This window comes from Anomalospiza imberbis, unplaced genomic scaffold, assembly GCF_031753505.1.
Source record: "Anomalospiza imberbis isolate Cuckoo-Finch-1a 21T00152 unplaced genomic scaffold, ASM3175350v1 scaffold_197, whole genome shotgun sequence".
Taxonomy (NCBI): Eukaryota; Metazoa; Chordata; class Aves; order Passeriformes; family Viduidae; genus Anomalospiza; species Anomalospiza imberbis.
The window spans coordinates 135966-145999 of NW_027099830.1; the positions used below are offsets into that span (position 1 = coordinate 135966).

The 10034-nt window shown below is 52.8% G+C and overlaps 1 long non-coding RNA gene across 1 annotated transcript; it reads left to right on the forward strand.

The window, feature by feature from the left end:
* Window positions 1-8134: 8134 nt before the first annotated feature.
* On the forward strand, window positions 8135-9467 carry LOC137466386 (uncharacterized). The gene is made up of 3 exons (XR_010995149.1): window positions 8135-8457; window positions 8804-8921; window positions 9299-9467. It is a non-coding gene; the product is annotated as an uncharacterized lncRNA (long non-coding RNA).
* The last annotated feature ends 567 nt before the right edge of the window (window positions 9468-10034 follow it).

A 10034-nucleotide genomic window follows, 5' to 3' on the forward strand; every position in this document is an offset into this window, starting at 1 on the left:
TGACTACAAATGAGATTGCAAAGCAGGGAAATTACCTTGGGCTCTCTGTCCTTGCCCGGGATGTTGGGTGTATTTCACTGAAATGCCCTGGGCAAGAGGGCTTAGATATCCTCTGGTAGAGGTACGCTGGCTGGCAGGGTGGCCAGAGGAGTTTCTAGCAGCCTCAGCAACTATTTGGTCAGTGTGAGAAACGAGGCTCACCCTTTAAAATTTTTTAAAGGTGTAACAAGGGATAAAGCAAAAGTAACAGCACTGGGTGCATAGCCACATGTGTCGCTGCCGAGGCAGGGATGGAAATGAAGAGACTCCATCTTCAGAAGGCAAAGAATAATCTTTATTAACAAGTAGCATTCCTCTTTGATAACCAGCATCGCTAAGGTGAAATATGATTGGTCTCAAAGTGAAAACCTTTCACACCATTGGTGCACTCTGACTAGCCCACTGTGGTAGAACATATCTATAAACAACATGAACAGAAAGAGAGGTAATAATTGTTTCCATTCCTTCTCCTAACTTTCCCAGGCTAGGCCTGGGAGAATTCTCTCTCTTTTCTCTCTGACTGAACTGAGAATATCCACACACATGCACACGGTTAACGATAACAACTCTTATATACTTTTTCATTGCATTAGTCAAATACATATTCATGAAAATTATGCATATTTAAACATTCCTTTGAGTATACATGTTCCAGGGAATTCTTTATCTTAGTTCAACCCCTGACCTCACCTTCTTATACTACATGCCACAATGCAGATGTGATTTTGAGAGTCTTGTCTTTTATTTCCTCACGAGGCCCCCTGGTCTGTGGTTAGAATTACTGATAGCTGAAGGGTCAGGGGTAGATTCCTCCTTGCTCTTTTGGTGTTACTTGCTTGGTTCTTTTCAAAATTATCTTATCATACAGATGTTCTAGCCATTTTTAGAAGTACTTCCAATCCACATTAGCTATTTCACTACTTGTCAAGTAGTTACAACAATAAAGGCCTTAGTTCTTATTTCACAGCTACAATTACTTCTACAAAAGTTAATGTTATAATACACATTCCATAGCCTCTATTTTAATATTTTGTGAAAGCCTAAACTATAATATACATATCACACTAAGATATACACTCTACACAGGGATTAGGGTATTAACCATAAAAGGCTGACAAATTATACTATATCAAAAGCAGTTAAAAAGAGATTACAAACTGTACTATATCAAAATAATTTACTAAAGCCAATAATAGCGAAAGCCAATAATTACATAAATAATTCATAACAATCAGTTACCAAATGGTTTCTGAATATGGGATTGTGAAGGCAGTGGACTTGGATGGGGGAACTTGTTTTACAGGGGGATTCTTCAAGGGATTATGGCTGCTTTGAGATTTCAGTGGGACCTCCATACCCCCTGGCACCCTGAGAATTCAGGTCAAGTAAAAAGGGTGATTGGAGGAATAAACACCCTTTGAAGCTGGTGACAGAAACGAAGATGCCATGGGTACAGCTTTTGCCATTAGCTTTGGCAAGAATGAGAGCCAAAGCCATGGGAATATCCAGTTATTCCCCTTTGAATTGTTTGAGATTCTTACCTTGTTCATTTTCAAGGTGGCAGGGAGGAGAAGATCTATATTTAAACCAGTATGTGGCCAGTATGCCGTGTCTTGTGAAATCTCTTTGACAGGAAGCCCAGTTAGCACAGACGCTGCCTTTGGATGCTTTGGATGTTCATAACATCCAACCAGGATTTCAGAGAGAGCAGCCAGGAGACCTGGACACGGATGGACCCATCACACTCGAGTCAAGGTCTCGAAAGCCCCAAAGACTTGGACATCTCAGCTGGAACAAAAGCATGGGAGACCTTGGCTATCAGTAGCAATCGACAAGGACTTCCAGTGATTAATGGGTTAGTATGAACTGTAATTATCTACTTTATTCTCTGTATCTACTTGCCATATCTGGTGCAGGGACCAGACATGGAAAAGTCGACAGGGGGTGTTTCAAATGGTCCATGTTGTGAAAAAGGGTTAATAATAGCTAGGGTTTGTGAAGACCAATTGAGAAGTAAGAAGAGGAGGGATTGAGAGGAAAGATGTGTGCTAACATCCTTACAAATAATTGAATGGTTGATATTGATTACAAATAATTGAATGGTAGAGACATTAATGGGCACTTCAAGTTGTAATAAGCTAATTATGTTGATAACTGTTAAACCCTTGTTGTACCCCCACTGTTAACTCCCTTACATACACCCTGATTGTACCCCCCCTTACCTGTACCCTCATTGAGTCCTTTGGGTATCGCCTCTTCTGCTCCCCAAAATGGCGGCCGGAAACATTCCCGGGAATATGCAAATTAAGAAAAGCTCAAGAAAATCCAACAAAAGACCCTAGAAACGACGAGCCAACTCAAAATTTGAAGAACTAAGTGACTGGACCTACTGGTGGGAAGTCCCTCTACTCCACCAACAAGGTTTTAAAGGTCACCATCACCTAAGTAGGACTGGACTAGAATGAGGACCCTAGCCAATGAGCCAGAAAGCATTTTCCTAGGCACACTCATGAGGACGGAAGCCCCAGCTCTGCTGTGAAGCAAAACTGATCACCTCCTCCTCTGTGTCACCAAAGGGAGCAGCGGCGGTGTGCGCGACCCCTCAGGCCCCCACCCAGAGCTGATCACTGAATAAAGGCATTAAAAAGGAGCTGGTCTCCTGGCCCATTTATTACAATCTCACCCCGACCGATTTTGTGATTCAGCTTCCCACACACACCGGCTGCTCCCACACCTCCTCCGCTCTCCCACATCCCACAGGGGTCCTGCCCCTGTCCCCCGCATCTTCCCACAGCGCCAGCCGGACACGCCGCGGGCCCGTCCCTCCCTCCCTCCGCAGGTGTGCGCTGCCTCCAGCCCCCAGCGACCCCTCCGTCCTCCACACGGCCACCTCCCGGCTCTCCCCGGCCCCAGGCTGCCCCACCACCCCAGCCCCAAGACCCACCACCACCCCGTCCGGCTGCCCTTCCACCCTCAGCCGTCAGCGGGGGCAAAGCCGGCACCGGCACTCCCACCAAAGATGGCAGCGCGGGCAGAGCTGCCCTCACCCACACGCGGCCCCGGCACAGCAGCCGCCTCCCTGTCCGCCGCTGGAGCCGTGTCTTGGCCGGACGGGGCAGGAAGGGCGTCGGAGATGCTGAATGTGGGCAAAACATCCTGTGCCAGACAGGCTGTGGGAGCAGGGCCAGGGCAGTGATTGCCCCCCTGCATTCGGCACTGGACAGACCACACCTTGAGCGCTGTGTTCAGTTCTGGGCCCCTCAATTCAGGAAGGACACTGAGGGGCTGGAGTGTGTCCAAAAGAATGTCTTCAAGTCTCTTCATCATTTCCCCTTCTCCCATTTGACCTGTCTGCTTGGAAGTGAGGACCTCTGTTTGCAACCCGTACCAAAGAGGGAAGCTATTTAGACTAAGACCTTTTTCCTGAATTCAGCTGTGCAGAAATGAGAGTGGTTTTGTTTTCACTGGACAAAGAGCAAGAGTTTCCGATGGGATTTCTCCGTTTGGACCTTTCTGAAAGCTCCTGCACTTGCCTTGGCACTTTGGGGCCGTACTGCAAAGCAAAGGCAGAAGGATGACTGCAGCCAGGGAAAAAGAGGGTTCGCACCTGGCCCCGCCGTGCGGAGCCCGGCCAGCCCCGGGAGCCGCCCCGCCCGCGCTGTGCCCGCAGCCCCGGCTCTGCCGCGCTCGGCCCCGCCCAGTGCGGCTGGGCGCGCGCGGGCCCGAGCGCAGCGCCCCCCTCAGGCCGCGCGCCGCCGGCGCAGCCGCGGCCGTTGCGCCGGGGCCGTTGTGGCGACAGCCGGCGAGCGGCGCCATGGCGGAGCTGCCGCTGCCCGCCGGGCTCAGAGCCAGCGCCTTCCCCGCCAAGCTGTGGCGCCTGGCGAACAGCCCCCGCGTCCGCTCCGTGCGCTGGGACAGCCGGGCCCGGGGGCTGCTCATCCACCGCTCCCTCTTCGAGCGGGAGCTGCTCAGCCCGGGCGACGCCCACGGGGCGGGCAGTGAGGGGGCGGGGCCGGCCCCGGACTCCTTCCAAGCCACGCAGTTCGGCAGCTTCGTGCGGCAGCTCAACCTCTACGGCTTCCACAAGGTGCCGGGCGGGGTTGGCTCAGCTGAGCCGGGCGATGCCGGCAGCTGGCTCCACTTCAGGAACCCCAACTTTCGCCGCGACCGCCCCGACCTCCTGCTCCGCATCAAGCGCCTGACCAGGGCCAACAGGCAGCGGCTGGCGGCGGGGCGGGAGGTGCGCAGCCACCAGCCCAGCCGCTTCCAGCAGCTGCGCACGGAGCGGGAGGTGCCCTCCTTCCCCGCCGGGCAGCCGCCCAGAGCCGGTGAGTCGGGGTGGGAGCTCCGGGCGCGGAGGGTGGCGTGGGCTGTGGCCGTGGGCACTGCCCGGCGGGGCAGCAGCGGGCCCTGCCCGTGCTGGGGCTGCTCAGCGCAGCTGCCCCGGCCGGCACAGGGGCTGTCCTTGGGCAAGGCAGCTGTGCCGGCAGGGCCCGGGAGCTGTGCCGGCTGTGCCGGGCTGCCGGGGCTGCGGGACAGTCCCGCCGCGGCTGCGCTCACCACAGCCTGGCCCGCTCGGCTGCAGCTGGCCCTGCCATGCGCCCTGGCTGCCGCTGCTCCTTGCGCGGCCCCGGGGTGCTTGGGGAGCTCTCCGTGAGTGCGGGTGAGCCGAGGGCTCGGTCCTGCTCCGGCCCAGCTGGAGGGAGTCTCCTATCCCTCCGGGGCAGTGGGGAAGAGAGCTGGCAGTTGGCTTTCTGGCAGTTGCCTCCTACCAGGGAAGGGCAACGCGGGAGAGTTTTCCCAGACAGTTGAGCGAATAGGGGAGAGCTCAGTAGACCAGCAGCTGCTAGTTGAATAGCCCTTGAACGTGTTGGTTGTTTCTTTTTTCTTTTTTCTCACCCTGCTTGGGAGGATGGGGGCTTTTGTTTTCCCTGACAGATGTACCGTTGCTGCCAAGGGAAACATGCCCAAAGACCAGCTTTCCCTTTGCTTCCTTTCTTCTTCCCACTCCTACACAGTGCTCCCCTACCAGGACCTCGCCGCTCCTCACCTCAGGGTTTAGAGCTGCCTCCAGGCGCTTCCAGGCAAAGTGCAGGTGCTCAGGAGTCTGAGGTTTTCCTAGCATCTCCCCAAGAAAGTCTTTGTCTCATCTGGACTTCTTGGGGTTTCATCAGAGCAACCAGGAAGGGCAGATTTAATCTCAACTGTGAGCTAATCATTCCACTGGTTCCCCTGGAGCTTAAATGCCTCCCTGAGCTCATCCTTCCGCTGGTTCCTGTAGACCATCTTCCTGTAGAGGGAGAACTCGCTCTTCCAATCCCCTGGGAAGTCTGAATAAATTTCTGGAACTGAGGTTGCTGTGTGCTTCCTGTGATATTTGGTCCAAGGCAGCACTAGAGCTCTGCGTCCCAAAGCCGCATTGTGGAGCCTGACCAATGTGTTTGGATTCTTGCAGCCACCCCAGACACTTCAGCTCCCAGTGGTCCAGCTGGCAGTGCTGGTTATGCAGCAGGGACAGCCCCCGGCCGGCTGTGGAATACTCCTGGGGAAGAGGAATTGCCACCAGTGGATCTGGACATGGTGCTGGAGACACTGGAGGAGATGATTTCTCCCTCTGCTCAGGTAACTGCATTGGACAGGGATGAAAGGGGCTGGACTGACAGCTTTTGAATGCTGCTGCAGGGCTGAGAAGCAAAGGCTTCTTGAGTTCAGCTGTGAACAGACAGGGAAGGATTTTCTTGGTAAAGCAAGATTTCCTAAAGAAGAGGGAATGAAAAAGTCTCCCCCCTGAGTAAGGATGAGAAGGTGTGAGCCTGTGTTGGCCAAGTTTGGGTGCTCATTTTCCTGGGAAGAATTCCTCGTGCTGGGGCATTTGTGGTGCGGAAGTGGAAGCTTTGTAGGTTCTGAGAGGCTTTGTTAGATGGGAGAGAAGAGAAGAGTGTTTGGAGAATTGCCACTGAAGGCAGAGTGTCCCGTGCAGGGAGGGGTGTGCGAGAGGTGCCTCTGTTCCAGCAGCAGATGTGGGCTGTGCCTCTTTTGGGTGGCAAGGCCAAGGCAAAGCAGGGCTGGGCTGCAGCTGCAGCTGCTGTGAGAGCCCTGCCGTGCGTGTAGGCGCTCCCAGAGCCGTGGGTGGGGCCGGGCTGCAGCTGCAGCTTTCTTGTCCTCTCAGTAACCTGGGGCCTGCAGTCCAGTTTCCATCTGGGAAATCCTCAGCTGGGCAAACTGGCCACTCTTGCTGTCCACATTGCAGAGCTCAGTCACCTTGCTCTCGGGCGTCTCTGCGGGAAGGGATGTGTGTTCCCACGCAGTCCCTGCCAAGCTGCAGCCTGGATGAGAGTGCTGTGCTCAGGGCTGTGCAGGGAGGAGCACATCCCTGTGCCAGGAGCTGGCAGGAGTCCTTCCTTAGCAGCCATTCCATGTGTTCAGTGTCACCCCCACGTTCAACACTGTCACCTTTGACAGCCTTTGGATGGTATTTGAGAAGTCAAATCTTTTTGACTTTTGAAGGGCTTTGGGGCCCAGACTTCTTGTTAGGAGCAAGGGATTAAGAATGTGAGCCACAGAGTTGTTGGACCAGATGTTTTGTGTAACTGGTGAGAAGGGTTTCTTTCTTTCTGTTTCTCTTTCAAGGGCAATATTAATGTTGTGCCTGAGTCTTCAGGAGGGGAGCCTGTGGACAGAGCTGCAGCGGAGGGAGCTTTGCCTGGCACCAAGAGCTGTGGGAACAATTCCCAGGAGCCCGAGGAGCCTGGTAAGGACAGAGCCCCCATTGGTTTAGAGAGGTGTGAGACGGCTGCTCTGAGCCTGCCTCTGGCAGGAAGGGAGACGAGAAGAGTTGAGTTCTTGTCTGCAGGGTTGGTGCTTCCTGGTGCCTTTAGTTCAAAGGCACATGCACAGCCTGCTCGAGCCCTGCCCTCCACGCTTCTCCAGAGGTTCTGACACCGAGTCCTCTGCTGTGGCAAGAGAGCAGGGAATAAACCTGACCCTGTGGGAGTTGTGTCACCAGCTCCAGTGTCCCAGGTTTGTGCTGATGTCCATGGATAAGTTTGCTGCTGGGTGTCAGTGCTCTGGAGGCAACACTGAGTGACTCTTGAAGCAAGAGAAGAAAACCCCAGCAAAAAGTCAGTGTAGAAGTCTGAGCTTTTTGTCTCCAAGCATTAAATCAATGTAGTACCAGTCTGCTGGTAGCTGTTGTGAGATACATTAAAAATGCAAGCAGCAGAAGCTCTGAGACTAAACAAATCATTAATCATAAATCCAGTAGCTCAAGGAAAAACTGAAATTACCCCAAATTAGGGAGAACTAAAGGACAGAGAGAGCCCTTTGGATCGGCATTCTTGTGCAAAGCTGGTGCAGCCTGCAGGCCTGGTAGGGAGCTCTTTCCCTCCCAGCTGTTCATCCCAGAGCTGGTGGTTGTTTTGGAGGAGCTGTTGCTCACTGCAGAGGGCAGTTTGTAGGTGGCAGGGAACGGTGCCAGTTCATAACTCAGCCCCCAGCACCCCTCAGCTTCAGCCATTTCAATGAGGACTGAGGTCTGTCTGTCCTCAGAGAAAGAACAATCCCGGGCTTCTCTGTGGCAGCTGGGACTGTGTTTCAAGCTCTCGTGGGTGCTCTTTGCACTGTGAGTGCTGTGAGTTTATTGGGATACTTAAAAGTTTTGGGATACTTCATAAGTTTTGAAAACTTGGAAGAATGCCTGCTCTTTAAAGAGCAGGCTTCAAATTGCCAAGTGAGAGTCTGCCTTTCAGGCCATGTCTGACAGTCCCTGGAGGAAGGACAGTTACTTCCAAAGGGAAAGATGCACAGAGGCCAATACTGACCCAGCATTCCCTTTGCTTCCCAGATATCCACCTGATCTACCTCGCCAGGAGGGCTGCCCTGCGTAAGAAGGAGGATCAGAGGGAGAGCCTATGACTATCGGGCAGGTGGAATCCCTCTGTTTATACATAGATTTATAGATTTTTGCAGTTCTATTTATATACCTAATAGATACATTTATAGATTTATAGAGGTGTGTTTATATAGTTAAATCTATATATATCATTATAGATGCGATAGATTTATATTTTTATATATGTAGTTATGTTTATACATTTTGAGATTTACATTTATATATTTATAGAGTAATATTTATATATATGTGTAAATATGTTTTGCTATTTAGTTACAGTTACATGGAGGTTTAGATGCATAGATGGAGCTGTGTAGGTCTAGGCTGCATTTTTACCTTTTTCCCCCCTCGGCTGCCTTTTTCACCTCTTGCTTTTCCCCCGTGCCCCCTGTGTCCCCTCTCCCTGTGCTGGGTTCGAGCTGGCGGCCGGGCCGGGCGGAGCAGCAGTTCCAGCCCCGGGCGTCCCTGGAGCGGTGGGAGCTGCCGGTGGCCCCAGGCACTGTCCCCTGAGGAGCTGCTGAAGGACGGTGAGACTGAGGGGGCTGAGGGGGCGGTGACGCTGAAGGGACGGTGACCCTGAGGTGCTGCTGGGGCTGAGGGCTGTGGGGCAGCCGAGGGCGATGGTGGCACTGAGGTGACAGGGAAGTGGCACAGGCCGAGGGGTGGCGGGTCTAGGGGGACGGGATGGGTCAGAAGGGACTGAGGGGCTGAGAGGACTGTGAGGGGCTGAAGAAACTGAAGGGGGCTGGGGCTTTGCCGAGAGCATGGCGGGGCTGAGGGGATGGAGGGGGCCGGCAGGGAGCACAGAGGGCTCCGGGACTGCAGCTCTGCCAGGCCTTGGAACCAGTTGCAGAGCCTCCGCTTTTGCCACAGCTGCAGTGGAGACCTTGAGGACAGCCGGAGACTGACGGGAGCCAGCAGGGAGAAGCTGAAGGCCAGCAGCAAGAGCAGGGAACGGGGACCTGCTGCTGGCACCCTGGAGAGAGCCCGGGTGAGGCCACAGGGCCGGGGAGGCAGGGTGGGGCTGAGGGTGGCGTGGGCTGTGGCCGTGGGCACTGCCCGGCGGGGCAGCAGCGGGCCCTGCCCGTGCCGGGGCTGCTCAGCGCAGCTGCCCCGGCCGGCACAGGGGCTGTCCTTGGGCAAGGCAGCTGTGCCGGCAGGGCCCGGGAGCTGTGCCGGCTGTGCCGGGCTGCCAAGGCTGCGGGACAGTCCCGCCGCGGCTGCGCTCACCACAGCCTGGCCCGCTCGGCTGCTTTTTCTTTCTGACCCTCCTGGGGAGGCTCTGAGTTCTTCCCTTCCCTGATGGAAGTGCAGCTGCTGCCAAGGAAAACGTCCCCATACTGACTCAGTGCTCCCTTTGCTTCCCAGCTGTGCCATCTGCCGTCCCTGTCCAGGAGAGCTGCTCTGCACGGGAGGAAGAGCCCGAGGGAGAGGCTTTGAAGATGGGCAGCTGGGATCCCTCTGCTTGCAGTTCTGTTTAAAGATGTTTGGACTTGCACCTAGACAGGGATTATTATATAGATATGTACATATGTAGGCTGCTATTTGTATAGGAATATTTCTGTATGTCTGTTGTATTTATGGATGTATGCTATGTATATATACATATATGTTCTATGTATATTTGTATCTTAGTGTATATGTCAGCTGTTATATCTGTGTTTAGTTCTGTTTCCTATGTCTACAGTTGTGTTGCTATCTATGTCTGTTGATGCAGCCAGAGATATATGGCTCTTTAAATAGGTATTTTGTTATTTGTCTCAGTAGATGCATCTATTTTTATATTTTTATATGTATATTGATCCATTTGTGTGTGTAATTATTTTTACCTATGTATCCAGATGTATAGCTGTATATTTGTACTGGTGCATTTGTATGGATATTTAGCTTGGAGGTGGTATTTGTATATTTATAGATAGGTTTGTGTTATATATCTCTTTGTATTGTATAAAATATGTAATATTTAATTTATATTTCCATCTGTAGATTCTTATAGTTATATATGTATTTATATACATTTTTCTGTATCTATGTATTTAGTTCTATTTAAACATGTACGGAGATCTATAATTCTGTAATTCTATTGGTTGAGTTCTTGGTACAA